Source organism: Thamnophis sirtalis, unplaced genomic scaffold (genome assembly GCF_051295495.1).
Source record: "Thamnophis sirtalis isolate CommonGarterSnake01/CBP01778 unplaced genomic scaffold, rThaSir2_p1.2 scaffold_1, whole genome shotgun sequence".
In the NCBI taxonomy this organism is placed as follows: Eukaryota; Metazoa; Chordata; class Lepidosauria; order Squamata; family Natricidae; genus Thamnophis; species Thamnophis sirtalis.
Window position 1 is genome coordinate 124,926,380 of NW_028261381.1, and position 14,986 is coordinate 124,941,365.

General features: G+C 37.5%; 1 long non-coding RNA gene across 1 annotated transcript in view; it reads left to right on the forward strand.

The window, feature by feature from the left end:
* LOC106539504 (uncharacterized) overlaps positions 1-14,397 on the forward strand; it is a 43,470-nt gene extending 29,073 nt beyond the window's left edge. The window contains exon 3 of the long non-coding RNA XR_015698089.1: positions 13,326-14,397. This is a non-coding gene — a long non-coding RNA (uncharacterized LOC106539504). The remainder of the gene's footprint in view (positions 1-13,325) is intronic.
* Positions 14,398-14,986: the final 589 nt, after the last annotated feature.

Sequence of the window (14,986 nt, forward strand, 5' to 3'; positions counted from 1 at the left end):
ATTGGTCTCAATGTGTGGCTCTGTGCATAGCTCATTGATATCTGTGATGTGGAGACAGCAAATGTTTACATTTATTCAAAAATATAGTGGGATTTTGAATGAGTCCTTAAAGAGGAGAACCTCCTATTTAAAGAAAGCCCATTTTTAGGAGAGAGCAAAAGTCTTGAAACAATATTTCACAGCTTGAGCATCTAACCGGGTCCCAGTATCACCATCTTTCCCATAATGATAAAATTGCTTGCTTGCTTTCCCTTCAGGTTAATCTTGACAGATGATGACAGCCTGGATTGGTCTCTGCAGTTTTCTTGAAAAGATTTCTGAAGTGGTTTAGTAGAGTTGAGGAAGAAAGATTGGCTCAAGATCACCAGTTGACTTTGTGTCCAAGATAAGACTATAGCTCCTGGTCTCCTAATATCTAGCCTGGTGACTTACCCATTATTCTCAAATGATTATTTCTGATTATTAGTTATAATAATCATTTATACATTTCATAAATGCATATAAATTATCGAGCGCTAATTTTATGGAGATCTACTGCTATCTCTGCTTAGTTATGTTTTTTTCGGGATGAGGAAGATATGTGCTGGTTTACCAACATTATAAAGAAAAGTTTCATTCGTATGGTTTAAGATGAACTCCAGTATATATACAATTACTTTGGGATACATTTCATTATCTTAAATTGATCTTATTTTTGCCACATATATAACCATAAGTTGTTCTGAAACTAATGGAACTTAAGAGTGCATAACGTAAGTTGAATTATGCCCAGTTATTTCTTTCCACTTTACTGGATATGCAACAAAGAGTCATTGGGGGTCAGGTGGCATATAAGTTTAATTAAATTATTATTAATTGCATTGTCTACAGTGTAAAGCCAAAGAAACATATTAGTAATATAAATATATTATTCTCCTTAGCCTAAATTAGTATGCTGTAGTTTTACTCATTTTTAATTAAGGCACAAACGATAATTACCACTAGGTGGCAACTGTTCAATTAATTCTATTTATTTTTATTGTTCATCACTCCTTCCTATAATTTTCAGATATTGAATGCCATCAATAGATGTCAGCATAACAAATATACAAGTACTCTGAGGCCATGCAACAGCAGTCTGAATTTTTGTGACCAAGACACTGGTGCTAGTAATTCATATTAAGGAAATCTCTTTTGTTTTATCAACATATTCATTCAGTTGTGTGATTGCTCTGAAAATATTCACTATTTGCATACAATTAAAGTTCTGCATAGCAATTAAAGTTCTGCATAGCACTCATTATGTTATGAAGCTAGATTGTCTCAATGACAAGCCATGAGAATTGTAGTCTCTTTAAAGATCAGGCACGCAGTTGGAGAGCTTCCTTAGACCATGGGTCAGCAACCTGCAGCTCAGGAGCTGCATGTGACTCTTTCATCCTTCCTCTGCGACTTCCTGTAGCTCAAAATATACGTCACAACCGCCAATGTGCTACACCTGCCAACACACGATTTATTGAGCTTTTCAGCCCCGGTAGGCCAACCATGGATAAATCCAGTTAAAGAAAGGTTTCAGAAGAAAACAACATTTAATTCAACTAAATATGATAGTTTTGTGGCTGCTCAGGAAATAATGAGGCATGGGAAGGGTTTGGGGGCTCCCTGTGTTTTGTTTTCTGTGAGAAACGGGTCCAAATGGTTCTTTGAGTGTTTAAGATTCCCGACCTCTGCCCTAGACCCAACAGTTAGAGAGCAGTGGAAGCATCTGTAATCTGCACCTTAATTAACTCCAGATAATATTTTTGTACTGGACTTTATGTGGAACTGCCTTGGCTTTAAAAGCAGATTATTCAAATGTTTTGAACATGTGGACCACTAAATAAATGTCCCCAAAAATAGAAAAATTTCCCAGTTCAACAAACATTTGCTATCTACATATACTAGTCATCTTTAAGACCATGGAAGGTAACATTTTGGCATATAAAATAATTATTATAGTTGCACTGGAGAATATCCAGGCTGAAGAAGTAAGCGGACTGGCTTCAGGGTACTTGTAGCTGATGACATGATGGAGCTTGATAGACTTCTGGTTGTCTCTGGCCCACAGATGGTGTAGAAAGGGTATAGCTAGGATAGGACTAGCATATCTCATGGTTTCAGAAAGAGGACACACACTTTCATGCTAACTTGTGCTTCATTTACATGTTAATTTTTGTGCCATTTCATTGGCATGGGCCCAAGAATTCCAAATTATACTTTTGGTTAGGTTTCATTATTTTTTTGCATTAAAATACATAGCAATAGCGCTTTGACTTATATACCACTTTACAATGCTTTACAGCCCTCTCTAAGCTGTTTACAGAGTCAACATATCACCCCCCACAATCTGGGTCCTCATTTTACCCACCTCAGAAGGATGGAAGGCTGAGTCAACCTTGAGCTGGTGAAACCTGAACTGCCAAACAGTTGGCAGCCGGTGATCAGCAGAAGTAGCCTGCAGTACTGCACTCTAAGCACTCTGCCGTCACAGCTCATATACAATTCTTTAAAAAACCAAAAAATCCTTTATTCTATTTGTGTAGCAAATAATGCAAATATTGCTGAGTTCAATATTTAACCTTAATTAATTCATATAATTGCAACCTCAAAACTGTAGCAAAAATTAGCCCAATTAATCAAGCAGGAAAGCAGAATTCCCAAGTGCCAGCAACCAAAAATTCCACTTAATTCAAGCCCCAACAGTAAATTTTAAGCATCAACAGTTACCTTAAATTATTTTTACCCCTTGTATTGTTTTCTGTGTGCAAAGAGCAATCTAGGTGTCAGAAAAGTAAAGATAAATTCATTCATAAGAAATAATCCAAGTCTAGACAAGTTACGAATCTAGCATAGACTATGGAGGAGGGTTAATAACCAATTAGATCTATGAAGGTTTTGTGGATTCTCTAAAATTTTGCTTTCTTCTCAGCATGTTCATCAGTATAATCCACACCCAAGTTCTTTGCAAGCTAACTTTTCTTTGCTCTGATAAATACGTGATAAATATAGCTGTACCTATTATGGATTTGAAAGGATCTCTACCAAAAACCAGTTATCAGATTACAGCTGATAAATAATGTAGAAATCTAGTAACTAGTTGGATCATGTCATAATTTCTTCCTTTCTGATCCTTGATTCATTCTTCATCTTCGTCTTGATTATTGTTCAGCTGATGGACAAGGATAGTAGAGAAGACAGAAAACTAAGAATGACAATGAGTGAACAACAGCATGAAAAGCTTAGAATTCTACAGCCTTTCTCTGTAGAAAATATGTGAACTTTCCTCTAAAGCCTACAGGAATTATCTTTAATGATGCAAAGAAATACAATCTAATTATGAAAAGCACATTGTCTATTAATATGTTAATGAAGCAAGATTGTTAATAGGGTGATCTGAATTTTAATACATTTTAAGAGCTTCTTGATTATGTGTTTGTTAGTTGATATGATCATTACAAATTAGCGGTATATGGCTTTACAGTGACTAAAATCTATATTAAGCCCTGTCATTTTAATAGGTTTTAATGAGGCAGGTGAATTTGCCATCTGTATCTCAAACACTATCAATCTGAAATTCACTTGCAAACCAATAAAGCTTCGCATGTTGAAATTTTTCAGCCTAACACAGCCTTCCAATTTTATTGCAGAATTATGCAGCATTTCAATTTATTATTTCATCAGGAGAGCTAGGGTGATCCGTAGTTCCTATAGAAGGTTTTGGTTTGAACAGATTGTACAATTTTACTTTTCACTTTATATTTTCCCTATAGCAGCTTATAATATGATACGGTAGTGGAACAAGGTTAATTATTCTGCGGATACAAACGAGTCATGAAGTTGTGAAATGAAAGAAAAAAAATGCCTAGCAAATTTGTTAGGAAAAATGCAGGTTTTTCACACTGGCCAGTGCCATGCTATATAAAGCTTTATGCTTCACGATAGTATGTTAATAAGTGTCTGAAAATGCAGTAGGAGCAGGATGGCTCAGTGGTTAAAGATGCTGAGCTAATCAGCCATAATTCCAGACCTGAGCATTGCAAACAGGGTGACCTCAGATTAATAGAGTTGGAAGGGACCTTGTAGTCCAAGCCCACGCCCAAGCAGGAGACCCTACACCATTTCTGACAAATGGCAGTCCAATCTTTTCTTGAAAGTCTCAAGTGATGAAACTCCCACAACTTCTGAAGGCAAGCTGTTCCATTGGTTGATTGTTCTCACCACCAGAAAATGTCTCTTTATTTCTAGGTTGAAACTCTCCTTGATCAGTTTACATCCATTATTCCTTGTCTGGCCTTCAGGTGCCTTGGAAAATAGCTTGACCCCTTGCTCTCTGTGGCAGCCCCTCAAAATATTGGAACATTGCTATCATGTCACCCATGGTCCTTCTCTTCAGTAGACTAGCCATGCCCAGCTTCTCTAACTGTACTTCATATGTTTTAGCTCCTGTTACTTGCCCCAACTCAGTTCAAAAGCATGCAAATGGGAGTAGATAAATACCAGTAGGTACCACTTCAGTGGGAAGGTAACAACATTCTATGTGTCTCGGTGTAGAGTCATGCATATGACTAAGAAAGTCTTCAGATAAAACTGGCTCCTTTGGCTAAGAAATGGAGATGAGCACTGCCCTCTAAAGTCAAACATGACTGGACAGGGAAAACGTTTACCATTACTTTTACCTTTTGAAAATGCAGTGCAACCTAGTGCAAACATTTTCGCAAAAGTATCATATGTTCTGTATAACATTTCCAAATCAGAATTTGTTTACACCATTCTGAACTAGTTGAACATTCCAATATGTTTAAAAGCAGTCTGTATTGAATGTATTGCAGTTGCCATCCAGCTAGAAACAGGAGACCTGGAGTTTTATTCCCACCTTAATCTCAAAGTCACCGGAGTGATCTCAAGCTACTCTTATCCTAGGAAGGAGGCCAAAACAACCTCACCAACAAAACTGCAGAGACTTGCCCAGGCTGCCTCCGAGAATCAGACATGAGGAAATAGAATAAAAAATAATAATCTACCCATATCAGTTTGTATTATTAAAAAATAGACAAGCGCTGATAATATTCTTCTGGGAACTGATATTTTGGATATCACAGAGATAAAGTTAATATTCTAATCTCAGTAAACTTTGAATTGGCCTTTGATATAGTTCAGAGTAAATTTATGAAATGTGTTCTAAGAAAACATAAATTTTCACTGTATTTTCTTTACTGGATCACACTTTGGGTCTTTATCTGTTAGCCAAAGTCATTTGAAATATTTTGTCTTCAAACTATTTATGTTCATAGCTATGTTAACACCTAGGCAGATCAATTTTTAATCTAGTTCTTGAATCTTTAGCTTTTCTCATTAATCAAGTTTAAGTATTAAAAGTGTGGTGGAATTTGATAGTGAACACAAATTGTTTGTGTAAGTTGATGATATGAGAGCTATTTTGAATAATTATTTAGCAGTATTGCTAAATTGTAAAAAATATTACAATTATTAAAATTGTACAGCAATATAGTTTATACTCTGATTATGCTATATTCTTAAGGCAATATTTGAGGCTCCAGAAACAGTCCAACCTGTTTTGGGTTGGTCTGGAACTAATATTTTTTATTCATTCCAATTCCTAGAGCATGATTTGGAAAAACATTTATTCCAGAGTTGTGCAACATTTCAAAATGTGCTTTATTCTGTGATTCTTCAAGTGAAACATCCCTCTAAAACTGCTTCACAAACAAACACTATCGTTTTTCTTTGATGAAAATTAAGAAATAGTACACAAGATTCAGAGATAATATTTAATCCAAATAGTGACTCGATAAAGTTTTGCTTGGTTTGAATAATTTTATTATATCTTCATATTACCCTTTAGAATATAAAATTGATACAGTAATTAATTCATTTCATATTTGCTTTCTTTCAGGTCTCGTATGTTATTATTTTAGGAACATAATTAATATTCTCCTGTGGTTATTTGAGATCATAGGTAGCAAGATACGAGTGCATTTATCAGCCAGCAGGAAAGGAAATTTGGGGGGGGGATTAACTAAAATGGGGAAAGGGCAGATGTTAATTGAATAGTTTACTTTAATTTAGGTCATGCTGCCCTCTAGGGGAATTAGTCATATATCTCTTGTTTAATCATATATATCACCTCAGTTTTTATACTAAGTAAAAAAGTAACACATATATCAAAAGATATTTCAAATACATTTATTGTTATATTTAATACATTTCATATGTTATATAACTTCCTTAAGTAATTTAAATATGTATTGCTTTTTAAGATAGTGAAAATTATAGAAGCATTATGATTTAAAGTCCAGTGAGGTATCAGTCACATGATTTCATTTTCAGCCTCTATTACTTGTTTGTTGGGCCTGCACATTTTTGACTCATTTTTCCATTTGTAAAATGGGGGTGATAATAACACTGGTAATAATAGCATTGCTGTTTTTCAGGACATATAAATAACAACAACAACAACAACAACATATTTATTTCATAGATACAATAAGATTGCCATCAATCTTCATCCCAAATTAATTGTAACCCAATGTATTCAGATTGGTCTGGAGCATCCTTCAAGGAAAAATAAAATCTTTTAATCCAATTTTTCTTAGAGACTATTGCTATTGATAACATATTACTTAAAGTAGTTCAAAATCAAAACCATGGCATGCTAATTAATGCAGATTCAAATTGGCCATATAGATGAAAGACTGCAAAAGACCAGTTACTAGCTCAGATGTCAGATGTAAACAAAAACAAAAATTGTCATCTATCTGTATGCTTTGAGGATCCAGAAACTGTCTCTTTAGTCAGCAAGAGGTTTCAATGGTAGAATTCTATTGGTGGAATAAATTCTCTTTTTCATTACTGGAATACTTCCTATGTTTCCCAAAGTTTTGTGTCACATAATTGGGGACTATTTGGAAAAGAAAAGGAGTAGCTTTGATTCCTGTAAAGAAAGTGGGAAGCCAGCAATAACAAGCCCACCCCAAGTTTCAGTAGTGAGAGTATTTGGGGAGGGAATATTCCTACCATGGAAACAGCATGGAAGCTGGCTCCAGCCAATTGTATCTCTTTAAAATTATACACCATTTATGCTGGCCTCTGTTATTCATCTGTCTACATTCATTACAAATTGGGAATAATTCTGGAACCAGCAAAGATCTTTCCATGTATGTTATCTGTGAACAATGCCAAGACAAATAATTACCCTAGACCTGAAGGAAGAGAAAGGACTATAAATGATGCCTAAAAGAAACAAAAAGATTAATACTTTTCATTGAAAGTAGTTAAACTGTTTAGTTAAACTATAGTCTTGAATTATTTTAATATTCTGCCCTTCCCCAAAATATTTTGTTAGTCTATTAACAAAAGAAAAGGTGATATAAATTAGCATAGACTACAGTAAGAAAAAAATGGGTAAGGTGCTCAGATAAGCACTCTGCCCTTAGACTTCTCATTTGCCATTTTGTGGCTTTGTGTGGCTGATTCTGCATATCATGAATAAATGAATCCTGGTTTAGCAAGAGTGTAAACTCAATCTTTAGAAGATCCTATCAAGCCAATTTACTTCTTTTTGGAAGCATTCCATTCTTTTGCTTTAGTTGGTTTGTATATAATCCAAACCTACATTAAATGCCATGATAATCATTTGTGTTGTGGAATCCTCTCTTGCCTTTTGTAATGGAAAATTTTAAGTTATGAAGCTTCAAAGCTTTTCTAACGCTACAGCAATTAGTTGTAGGTATCTTCCTGCTAGCTCCTCCAGGAAAGCATTGAAAAGAAGGGAAGTTACCCAAAGACAGTTCTTTGGTTCACACAAAAGTTCACACATTAATTACATTTTAATCACTTAAAATCATTTAATTAATCATTAACATAATCCCATCATTCCGGTCTGGAATATCTGGAGGCCTATAATACAAAAGTAAAAACAAGAAGTGTATCAGCATAGATAAGACAAAAATACATATACACACATACACACACAAAAGGAAAAAGTCAATATTTTTCTGAAAGATTTAGAGCCTTTTTGATGAATAACAAAGTTCAATTTTTCCAGATGTACATGTGGAGGAAAGAAAAAAATCAGATGAGTGCAGGCCAAAATTCAATTCTTTATTGCAGTATAACTAACAGTAATTAATCCCTTACAGAAAATATTTTCCACTATTATTTCCAAGGCAACTTATGCAACTGATATTTAAAAATTATTATTGTTCTGATTTATTTGGAACTGAAGTGATCAGTAGAGTGGCTTAAACTGACATCCAATACTTGGCCAATGCCTAACGCATCGCTGTCTGTCAGAAGGACTAGGAGTGACATGACAGCAGTCTTTCAATATTGGGGGGGGGGCTGCCCTAGACAGGAGGGAACTCAAAGTATTTTTAGTACCGGATCTGTGGGCATGGCTTGGTGGGCATGGCAGGGGAAAGATACTGTAAAATCTCCATTCGCTTCCGATCAGCTGGGACTTGGGAAGCAGAGAATAGATGGGGGCGGGACCAGTCAGAGGTGGTATTTATTGGTTCTCGGAACTACTCAAAATTTCTGCTATCAGTTCTCCAGAACTGGTCAGAACCTGCTGAATACAACCTCTGGGGGTCAACCTATTCTTCAAAGCACCTGAAGGCAGGACAAGAAGCAATGGATGAAAACTAATCAAAGAGAGATCCAAGCTATAACTAAGGAGAAATCTCCTGACAGTGAGAACAATTAATTAGTGGAGTGGCTTGCCTCCAGAAGTTGTGAGTGCTTCAACAATGGAGGTTTTTAAGAAGAGATTGGACAGCCATCTGTCCTTGAGCAGGAGGTTGAACTGAAAGATCTTGGTTCACCGACAAATGCGCACTCGACAAAAGCACGACCGACAAAACCATGGTGAGAAAACTGCGAGTTCCAAATCACGCCGACGAATGAGCACAGAAGTGGGCTGACAACAGCGCACCAACAAAAGCACGCCTTCAACAAACAAGTAATAACCATGAGTTCTAAACCTAACCCTAACCCTAACCCTAAACCTAAACCTAACCCTAAACCTAACCCTAAACCTAACCCTAACCCTAACCCTAACCCTAACCCTAACCCTAACCCTAACCCTAAACCTAAACCTAAACCTAAACCTAAACCTAAACCTAAACCTAAACCTAAACCTAAACCTAAACCTAAACCTAAACCTAAACCTAACCCTTACCGTAACTGAAATCTCTAAACCTTACTCTGAACATAACCCTTACCTTAACTGAAATTGCGCTTTTGTGGGCGCGGTTTTGTCGGCGCGTTGTTGTGGGCGCGTTTATGACATCACGGTTTTTGTTGCTGCGGTTTTGTCGCCGTGCTTTTGTCGTGCGCGCATTTGTCGGGTCACGAAAGATCTTCCAAGTCTATTATTCTGTATTCAGTTACAACTTTGATTCTGTGCTGTGCAAACCTAATGCTCCAGTAATGAATCATGAAGATAGCATGAAGTTCTGGGACTTCTAGTCTCAAGATTAGTGAATACTAAGAGGGTGCATGAAACAATATTTGTATTCGAGAAATTATGTCAGCCCATTCAGATCAGCTGAGATTCAGCAAGAAAAAAATGAAATCTGGAACAATTTCCTCATTCTAGGCTGAATTGAAATAGTTTTTGAAACAATTTAAGTTGTTCTAGCCATAGTGAGATGGCTGAAGATGCCTCTTTAACTACAAAACTCTGGACAATCACTAAAGAGCAGAAAAAAGGTCCATAATGCATTAAATCTTTGCTGTAATCTAGGCCATTGTCCTGAATTTTGCAACTCAAATTTTTAGATTTTAGCCCTAACCTTTCTTGAACTTAGAGCAGTTTAGAGGTTGGTTGCTCCTGATTCGACCCAGTTTGGCTGAACCGGTGGTAGAATTCAGGCCTGGGTCACAGAACCGGCAGCAACCCAGGCCTGTCATTCCCCAAAACTGGTTCCCTCTCCGCTACTGGGCCGCCACTATTTTTGTTCACTGTAAATTGTTCTGTGCATGCGCAAAGAAGAATTTAAGTTGAATAACACAGCTCGCGTCTAGCGTGCATGAAAGCAAATCATGTGCATTGCAAAAAAGTAATAAAACCGGCAGCAACCTACCCAGTAGCAGTTATTTATTTTCCGGTATAGATACTGTAAGGGACGTGATGGCTCAGTGACTAAGACAGCTTGTTGATCAGAAAGTTTGAATCCCTAGCACTGCGTAAAGGAGTGAGCTCCTGTTACTTGTCCCAGTTTCTGCCAACCTAGCAGTTTGAAAGCATGTAAAAATGCAAGTAGAAAAATAGGAACCACCTTTGGTGGGAAGGTAACAGCGTTCCATGCATCTTGGGCATTTAGTCATGCCGGCCAAATGACCACAGAGACATCTTCGGACAGTGTTGGCTCTTTGGCTTTGAAACAGAGATGAGCACCGCCCTCTAGAGACAGGAACGACTAGCACATATGTGCGAGGGGAACCTTTACCTTTACTTTATAGATACTGTATTCTAACTGAAAAAAATGTGAGGAGAGATAAGTTGGCTGTATCTTTTCGATCTTTCACACAAGATACAAACCTTTCAGTCAGTTACTTCTTTCAGAGCCAAAGGACATCTGGCAGATAATGTTAAATTAATTCCAGTCAGTCCATTAATGGATCTTTTTAAAAAAAACAAAAAAAAAAACAGAAGTTTTAAAATAAACCTCCTCCGGTAAATCCATCTTGTCTATGCCTAAACTTAATCTTGCAGATGGTCAGGAAGATTGATTGTCTCTCCCCTCCCTCCCCATCCCTGTATTGAAAAGTTCACCTGCAGATTTTTTTTCTGGCTGGCTGCCAAAAACAAACCACAAAAAAACTTGTAATTTCTGTCTAGCAGAATGAATAAGCAAGCAAGAGAAAGCTTACTCAGGGAAAAGACCCTAGTATGTGAAACAAAACTGTCCCCTGTCTTGCTGCCATCCTTTGCATCTTAAATTCATATTAAATTACAATTATATCCTCAGTACATCCTCAACAAAGAGAACTAAAAGAGAAATCACATCACATACACATATCCCCGTTCAGCAAAGCAAATTCCTTTTCATCAATTTAACTGCTAATGAAAAAAATGTTGCAACTAATTCAAACAAAACCCCATGGACAGCAGCAACATGCGCAAGCGTTTGAACAGAGTACATCACGCCCATACCCTATGAACCAATATGAATGAGCAAAAATCACAAACTTAACCAGCCCAAAGCATCAGTATAGAACCTTTGGAGGATAAAAAAAAAGAATAATATCAAAGAGTTTTGGTGAATATTTCCAAGCTGTATCTCACAATGCTATGCATGGCCTTCTCACTTGAAGAATAAGTAGGTGAAGTTCCAAGGGCAGGCGGACATCGTGGCATTGGTCTAACATCCACCTTCCATTCACCAGTAAATTATATGGCACTTGCCAATACTGGTGGCAATTTCCGGAATGATCAATGCGTGACCAAAGTAGCTGATGCATTTTGCAAGTTGACTATGGAGTGATGGTTGATATTTAGGTCTTCTAGTCCATCTCTCTGCTCAAGCAGGAGATCCTATAGTGTAGGACTTATACCATTTCAGATAAGCGGCTGTCCAGCCTCTTCTTTAAAAATCTCCATTGATGAAGCATCAATGGAGCGAGCTGGCTTCCCATCAGTCTCTGAATGCGCTTCAAGGTGCTGGTCATTACCTTTAAAGCCCTACATGGCTTGGGACCTGGATATCTGCGGGACCGCCTCCTGCCACATACCTCCCAATGACCCATAAGATCCCACAGGCTGGGCCTCCTCCGGGTACCGTCGACCGGACAATGCTGGTTGGCGACTTCTCAGGGGAGGTCTTTCTCTGTAGCTGCCCCAGCCCTGTGGAATGATTTACCTGCAGAGATCCGGACCCTTCCCACTCTCTCGGCCTTCCAGAAAGCCACTAAAACCTGGCTGTTCCGGCAGGCCTGGGGCTGTTGACCCCAAAATACGGTCCAGCCCCATTCAGAATGGAGTGCATGATGTATTGTATTTTATATCTATTTTTCTTCCCTGTATCTTACTTTATTTTCTTTTTTCTTTTTTGATTATTTTTGTATTGTAAGCCGCCCGGAGTCCTACGGGATCAGGCGGCATATAAATGTTATTAAACTTTAAACTTTAAACTTTATCAGTGATTGATCTGCAAACATTGTGGTTTGAGGCCATGCTCACCTCTTTGTCTTGTACAACACTGTCAGGCGTGCCTTCTTCAGTAACCAAGAAAGAAATCTCCCAGCTCCATTGTTTGTGGATACTTTTTCTGGTTATGAATAGATAGCAGCGAAGTAAAGCAAGGTCTGAGTCAGAAAAGCGTGAAATCATACATATCAAACATTTACCCATCCCCCTCCCTCCAACAACCTCCACCCCATTGCTCAATCTGCAACTCCCTTAGGTGTCATGTGGGTTGCATTTCCAAGAAACATCATCAGGTTGGTATGCAGGATGGTTGACCTTGATCAGGTCCAAACATTGACCATCAGCATGCGCAGAAGATGGTGAGAACAAAACTCCCTTTTTAACTATCACTTGGGTACCATTTATTCCCATTCCAAATGCCATGCCCCACCCTCCCCGTTTCCACGGCAGCTGAAAGCAAGTAAGCGAAGCAGAGGCTGACAGACACATCCAACTCCTTGCTAGTGTGGCTTATGTTTCATTTCTACTTCACTTTCACCAAGACGCACTCCAATTCAATTGGATCAAATGTCTGATGTGAAATCCTTCGGGAGTCCTTCGGGAGTGGGCGGCATACAAGATCAATAAACTAACAAACTAACAAATTGCAGAATATAGGGATGATAAGGGGAGGGAGCATCAGGGCTGCATATGTCCCAGGATCATAAATTGTCCACTCTTGGTTAGAAAAAGTTTCCATCTAATCCAGGTTTAAAGATTTATCCTTCTGTAGAAGAAGAAATGATTAGCCACTTACTGCTGTTTTCCCTGTGAATAGAAAATGAATGAAATTACTAATAAAAAGGTGAATTCCGGGTTATACAAAATTCGGGCAAGTAATATGTTTAATACCATTCTCCTCAACATGCATTTATATCTTTTTGACATGTTAAGCTTGGATAGCTTAAGATGTTACTCTTGCAAGCACTTTATTATTTAACCCCAGTAATATGATTACTTTCATTTAAGAAAATGATATGCATCCCAATTAAGATGTTTCCAGACAATTAATTTGCTTCTTGATTTCCATAATTGTCTCATTTATAAGATTTCTCTCTTTCCTGATTAGTCAGTTAGTGTATTTTCTTTCTTTTAGAAACATTTGACATTCAGAAAACTCCAAACAAATCTGCAACAAATATGTTTCTGCATTGTGCTTGTTTTGACTTAGTGCAACACCAATATGTCACTGCTTGGAAATGTATCTATGTGACATAATTTTGAGGTACTGATCTGAATCCAGGAGGAACTTATTAGGATATGCCCTTGAACATATGCAATGTGTGAAAAGAATACAAACTAATTAAATAGCTGCAGGGCTAATTTTAAAGATGCTAATAAAAATAATTGTCTTGGCTGTAGATTATTAGCTGTAAACAAATAGCTAGCATGCTAACATTCATGACTTTCAAGAAAAGGTAAGATCTGTGAAGATCTTAATAAAGGATGGGATGATCTTATATTTATTTAAATTATACCTAAAAGGGGAAAGAAGGGCAACAGAATGGAGGGGGAGGGGGCAGAGGGAGAAAGAGGAAATCACCATTGTCTCCTAAACACAGAAACTTGTGTAATCAATAGTGGGCTAGAGGAGGGACCTTTATCTATCCTTTGTCATTTGCTCTAGTGGTCAAAAGAGTCAGGGGGGGACAAAGAAGCTTTAACCCTCCACCCTCCCCATTGTCCCAGAAACCCTCTTGTGACTCCCCTCTTTTCCCAAAGCATCTGGAACTGATCTCGGGACAGTGGCTGACCACTACATCAATCCCCATCTATTCTGTAGGAGTATAATGCATGCTGATCGGTCCTTTTGCCTTGTACATACAGTAGGTCAGTGTGCATTACTCTCAAATTAATCCTTCAGTTGTCTTTCAGGGACATCTGAATACAACTTTTGTTGCATTATTAATAACTTTGCTTCAAATATTCAGTAACAACAAAATCCTCTAAAAACTTGTACATCCACCGGACTCTAGAAAGACTGCAGTGAAGAGCAACAAAGATGATTAGGGGACTGGAGACTAAAATATATGAAGAACGATTGCAGGAATTGGGTATGTCTAGTTTAATGAAAAGAAGGACTAGGGGAGACAGGATAGTTCCAATATCTCACAGGTTGCCACAAACTATTTTCCAAGGCACCTGAGGGTAGAACAAGAAGCAATGGGTAGAAATTTCCTGACAGTTAGAACAATTAATCGGTGGAACAGCTTGCCTCCAGAAGTTGTGAATGCAAGATATTGATTATGTATTAAGAAAAATAAGTATAAAGATGAAAATAATAGAAGAGAATAATTTGGCTGAAAGTGAAAACAAAACTATGATGTAAAATGGACTACGTAAATGAGAGAATGCAAAAGAAAAGACCCGGATAATGCTTTGTTCCTATAATATGTATAATTTGTATTAAAAAAAATAAAAAATCTTGAATTAAACAAATTCTTCTATCTCCCTTTCTGACCGTGTAATTAACACCTAGTAAATTGGAATCCAAGTCTGGAAAATACAGAGCATTCTTATTAGGCAAAACTCTTCATCATTCAGCATGCTCTTTATTACAGTCACCTCACTTCTTGGAGAGCTTATTTGCTTTCCATTCACGTTATGATTTGCCCTTTGCATCCAGGACAAAAAATACATAGTAGGTAAACATAGGAGCAGTTGTTCTGCTGTCAGGATAAGTTGAGTTCAAAATAGCACACCTTTGGTAGGTAAGGCTTCTTTGAGTCAGGCCCTTCTCTTTCTCAGAATGCAACA